Source organism: Bubalus kerabau, chromosome 18, assembly GCF_029407905.1.
Source record: "Bubalus kerabau isolate K-KA32 ecotype Philippines breed swamp buffalo chromosome 18, PCC_UOA_SB_1v2, whole genome shotgun sequence".
NCBI lineage: Eukaryota > Metazoa > Chordata > Mammalia > Artiodactyla > Bovidae > Bubalus > Bubalus kerabau.
The window spans coordinates 57,196,624-57,202,623 of record NC_073641.1 but is presented as its reverse complement, the minus strand read 5'-3'; the positions used below and the strand labels follow the sequence as shown (position 1 = coordinate 57,202,623).

Here is a 6,000-nt window from a genome sequence, read left to right as displayed (position 1 = left end):
AAAATTCTGCAAGCCAGGCTTCAGCAATATGTGAACCGTGAACTTCCTGATGTTCAAGCTGGTTTTAGAAAAGACAGAGGAACTAGAGATCAAATTGTCAACATCCACTGGATCATGGAAAAAGCAAGAGAGTTCCAGAAAAGTATCTATTTCTGCTTTATTGACTATGCCAAAGCCTTTGACTGTGTGGAGCACAATAAACTGTGGAAAATTCTGAAAGAGATGGGAATACCAGACCACCTAATCTGCCTCTTGAGAAATTTGTATGCAGATCAGGAAGCAACAGTTAGAACTGGACATGGAACAACAGACTGGTTCCAAATAGGAAAAGGAGTTCATCAAGGCTGTATATTGTCACCCTGTTTATTTAACTTATATGCAGAGTACATCATGAGAAACGCTGGACTGGAAGAAACACAAGCTGGAATCAAGATTGCCTGGAGAAATATCAATAACCTCAGATATGCAGATGACACCACCCCTATGGCAGAAAGTGAAGAGGAACTGAAAAGCCTCTTGATGAAAGTGAAAGTGGAGAGTGCAAAAGTTGGCTTAAAGCTCAACATTCATAAAATGAAGATTATGGCATCTGGTTCCATCACTTCATGGGAAATACATGGGGAAACAGTGGAAACAGTGTCAGACTTTATTTTTCTGGGCTCCAAAATCACTGCAGATCATGACTGCAGCCATGAAATTAAAAGACGCTTCCTCCTTGGAAGGAAAGTTATGACCAACCTAGATAGCATATTCAAAAGCAGAGACACTACTTTGCCAACAAAGGTCCGTCTAGTCAAGGCTATGGTTTTTCCTGTGGTCATGTATGGATGTTAGAGTTGGACTGTGAAGAAGGCTGAGCGCTGAAGAATTGATGGTTTTGAACTGTGGTGTTGGAGAAGACTCTTAAGAGTCCCTTGGACTGCTAGGAGATCCAACCAGTCCATTCTGAAGGAGATCAGCTCTGGGATTTCTTTCGAAGGAATGATGCTAAAGCTGAAATTCCAGTACTTTGGCCACCTCATGCGAAGAGTTGACTCATTGGAAAAGACTGATGCTGGGAGGGATTGGGGGCAAGAGGAGAAGGGGATGACAGAGGATGAGACGGCTGGATGGCATCACTGACTCTATGGACGTGAGTCTGGGTGAACTCTGGGAGTTGGTGATGGACAGGGAGGCCTGGCGTGCCGCGATTCATGGGGTCGCAAAGAGTCAGACACGACTGAGGGACTGATCTGATCTGTTCTGAGTGACTTCACTTTTACTTTTTACTTTCATGCATTGGAGAAGGAAATGGCAACCCACTCCAGTGTTCTTGCCTGGAGAATCCCAGGGACGGGGGAGCCTGGTGGGCTGCCATATGTGGGGTCACACAGAGTCAGACACGACTGAACTGACTTAGCAGCAGCAGCAACATGAGAGAACATTATGTTTTCTTCTTTTGAAGAAAAAACATTCTAATTCCAGTACATGAAGAATTCCAATACATGAGCCTCTATGGAAATCATATTCCGTCTCTCAATAGGCAGTATTTTTTTTAATAAAAATAAGAATATATTGATATTTTTCATCACATGGCTCAAAAGAACAAATCATTAGCAAATGAAAAAAAGCATTAGGTGAAAGTCAACATATATTCATGATTCAGGAAACCCCAAATCCTTAACAAGCTAGGAAGAGACCAAGCCTTCTTTAAGCTGATAAAAGAGATGTATCTACAGCAAGGGCACTCCTTGGCAGTCCAATGGTTAGGACTCTGCACTTCCACTTCAGGGTGGACCTGTTCTTTTAACTAAGATCCTGCAGGATCCTGCAGGCTTCGCAAGGCGGTCAAAACCAAACCAAACAGCAGACCTACACAAAGCGTCATAGTTGGCAATGAAAACGTAAGTCAGGAACAAGGTACCATCAGTACTGCTTCTATTCACTCCTGTGTTAGAGCCTCACCAGAATAGAAAAACAAACAAAAAAGACAGCTTCTGGGTACAGCAGTGTTCATTGCTCCTGGGTCAGTAGGGCTTTAGCAGGAGACAGAAAGACAAGAGGTCAACTAAGGGCGAGTAGTTAAGAGCAGGTGGGCACAGATGGCCGGTGTGCAGGCAGAGCAGAGTGGAGCTGAGGTCCCCAGCATCTCCAGTCAGAGCAGGGGACAGAGAAGACATAGGGGGTGGGGTGGCTGGGAGCTGACCAGGTGGGGGCTAGAGGTGAGAGGGCTGGGTGCTCCTAGGCATGGTGATGCAGTGCCCACCCTGGCACCCAGCATGGATAACTCCTCAGCCTCCTCCCATGGCTTCCTCCACAGTGGTCTCCACCTGTAAATATCTACAGTCATCAATACAAAAAGCATCTACTTTTATTAAATAAAGCAAAGGTAGAAGACAGATGGTGGAAGAGGCCAGGGACCCCTCCTCCTAATTACAATATACAGACGTAAGTACAGACACGACTGAGAAAAGGACAGGGACAATTCTGGGGACAGACTGAAGGGCAGAGAGAGACAGCACCCTTTGAGAATGGTCCTGGACCCAAGGGTGGGTAGAGACCTGGGTCAGTGGCAGGTGTTCTGAGAGGTTATGCTTGAGCAGCTTGGGGATGAGGTCCTGGGCTCCCATGGGCACAGAACGGGGAACTTCAGTACCACCTTGATGATGCGCAGATACATCTTGTTCCTTGTGGGAGGCACTCAGGAACATCAGGTTGTCCACCAACAGCTGGTAGGAGAGCACTCCAATGAACTCCAAATCTACCTGTCCCTGTGTGCCTGTGTGTGCACGCCCCTCAATCATCTCTTCGGAAAGGGGGACCAGGTGCCAACATTGTCTTCCTCCTCAAGGAGAGGGCATGCACCTGAAGAGTCAGTTCCTAGGCAGGTTGATAAGAAATCCAGGGGTCCCCAAGGAGATAGGGGGCTGGAATTCTCAAGGAGGAGGGAAGGACAAACATCTTTTTTTCCCTCTACCTTCCTTAGTCTTAGTCACATAAAACGTTTTCTTCTTTAAGCCTGGAACTGATGATTACACAACAAACAACTCAGTTTAAACTCTGAACTAAGGAAATGGCAACCCCTTCCAGTACTCTTGCCTAGAAAATCCCGTGGACGGAGGAGCCTGGCAGGCTACAGTCCATGGAGTGGCAAAGAGTCAGACATGACTGAGCTGCTTCACTTTCTTTCACTTTCAAGGATTATATAAAAACAATGTATCCTGCTTGAGGACAGTTTCTCCTTCCTGAAAACCTTCTGGCTAATCCTGTTATCTTAAAATGTAAATTATGGGAGTGGGTCTAGTAAGATCTTGACAACCTTGAGACATTCTTTTGCTTTACTATAATAGCTAATTTAAAAAGTATATAACTCCCTGGCTAACACAACCGAGGGGGGCACTCTCCGTCCCCTTCTGATCTCTATGTCAGAAGCTTTCTCTGTGCCTTTTCTTACTTGAATAAAACTCTGCTACACAAAAGCTTTTGACTGATCAAGCCTGGTCCCTGTCCCAAAGCTAAATCTTCTTTGGAGATCAAGAATCTGACACCATTCACCATAAGCTATCACACCGACCAGCTTATCAGCTCTCTTTGGGGCCGCGAGAGCAGATTCTCTGGCTTTAAGTCTCTGTGAATCACCTGTTTTCAGCAGCAGTACATCAGAGCATCTGCCAGCTCCTGGCTGTTCGCTGCTCCACAGAAGTGCCGCCCTTTCACGGCTCCTTGTTGAGCTTCCCTCTTCCTCCTCAACCCAGTGAGGGGCAAACCCAGAATCAAACAGATCCTTCGCTGGTTAGAGAAATTGTTGAGAAGCAAGACGTTGGGGCGCAAAGAGTCGGACACGACTGAGCGACTGATCTGATCTGATCTGAAGACGTTGGGAGGCTGCTGATCTCCCCACACAGCTGGTGCTCTTCACCCTCCTTCTCTACCTGAGACTTGAAGAGGGCTTTGAGTGTCACGTGGAAATGGTTTTTCTTCTTCCGAGCCAGGTATACATTTTCAAACTTTCTTTTGCCTGGAGGACGCCCAGTCTCGAAGTCATGGATTGCGAAGAAACACGTTGAGAAGTTGGGGGTCCCCCTGCTGTTCTCCACCATCTTCTGGCCAGGGAGCATCTGTGGGCTGGACATTGGAGGAGCTCAAGGGGACAGAAGAGATGGGATGACAAGTTTCTTCTGGAGAACCTCTCTGGGGTAGGTGTTCAGACCAGGCTGAGCCGTCTGCTGGCCGTAGAGATTAGGGTAGGTGTTTTCCTTCCTGGCAGTCCTTAGAGGGAAAGGGTGTGAGAACTGGAGCCCGTGGTACAACCTCCACATTCAGATCAGATCAGATCAGTTGCTCAGTCGTGTCCGACTCTTTGCGACCCCATGAATCGCAGCACGCCAGGCCTCCCTGTCCATCACCAACTCCCGGAGTTCACCCAGACTCATGTCCATCGAGTCAGTGATGCCATCCAGCCATCTCATCCTCTGTCATCCCCTTGTCCTCCTGCCCCCAATCCCTCCCAGAATCAGAGTCTTTTCCAAGGAGTCAACTCTTTGCATGAGGTGGCCAAAGTACTGGAGTTTCAGCTTTAGCATCATTCCTTCCAAAGATATCTCAGGGCTGATCTCCTTCAGAATGGACTGGTTGGATCTCCTAGCAGTCCAAGGGACTCTCAAGAGTCTTCTCCAACACCACAGTTCAAAAGCATCAATTCTTTGGTGCTCAGCCTTCTTCACAGTCCAACTCTAACATCCATACATGACCACAGGAAAAACCATAGCCTTGACTAGACGAACCTTTGTTGGCAAAGTAATGTCTCTGCTTTTCAATATGCTATCTAGGTTGGTCATAACTTTCCTTCCAAGGAGTAAGCGTCTTTTAATTTCATGGCTGCAATCACCATCTGCAGTGATTTTGGAGCCCAGAAAAATAAAGTCTGACACTGTTTCCCCATCTATTTCCCAGGAAGTGATGGGACCGGATGCCATGATCTTTGTTTTCTGAATGTTGAGCTTTAAGCCAACTTTTTCACTCTCCTCTTTCATTTTCATCAAGAGGCTTTTTCGTTCCTCTTCACTTTCTGCCTTAAGGGTGGTGTCATCTGCATATCTGAGGTTATTGATATTTCTCCAGGCAATCTTGATTCCAGCTTGTGTTTCTTCCAGTCCAGTGTTTCTCATGATGTACTCTGCATATAAGTTAAATAAAAAGGGTGACAATATACAGCCTTGATGTACTCCTTTTCCTATTTGGAACCAGTCTGTTGTTCCATGTCCAGTTCTAACTGTTGCTTCCTGATCTGCATACAAATTTCTCAAGAGGCAGATCAGGTGGTCTGGTATTCCCATCTCTTTCAGAATTTTCCACAGTTTATTGTGCTCCACACAGTCAAAGGCTTTGGCATAGTCAATAAAGCAGAAATAGATGTTTTTCAACCTCCACATTGGTTGCTAGCAAATGACTGACCTTCTCCACACGCAGTTTTATAAATATTTTTAAACTTGTACTTTGGAATTATTTTAGGCTTCCTCTTTGTTTTAGTGAACTTGATCTAGAAACACAAGCATTTATTTACATAGACTGTTTTGCTTTATTTACTGAAAATGTAAAATCATTTCTTAGGCATGGTTATATTTCTAACACTATTTATTAAACCCATCTTCCATCTCCTAGCTTCCTAAAATTTTTCCTGGACTGAAAGTTTGTCCCTTAGTAAATGGCTTCAGGAAAGAACAAAGTTAGTTTGAATATTAAGTTCTTTTTGTATCAGAATATTAATAAATGGACTGTAATCCTTTTAGAAAGCCTAAAATGTAATAACCAGACATCCCTACTCAAAGGCATTTGAAATTAGTTTCCCCCTACATATACTTTTTTTTTTTTACATATACTTTTTATTGCAAAGGATCTGGTAGCTCAGATCATAAAGAGTCTGCCTGCAATGCGAGAGACCTGGGTTTGATCCCTGGGCCGGGAAGATCCCCTGGAGAAGGAAATGGCAGTCCAGTCCAGTATTCCTGTCTGGAAAAATCC

The 6,000-nt window shown here is 45.2% G+C and overlaps 1 pseudogene; it reads right to left on the bottom strand.

Moving 5' to 3' along the window:
* Positions 1-2,408: 2,408 nt before the first annotated feature.
* LOC129633043 (aurora kinase B-like) overlaps positions 2,409-6,000 on the bottom strand; it is an 83,035-nt pseudogene continuing 79,443 nt past the window's right edge.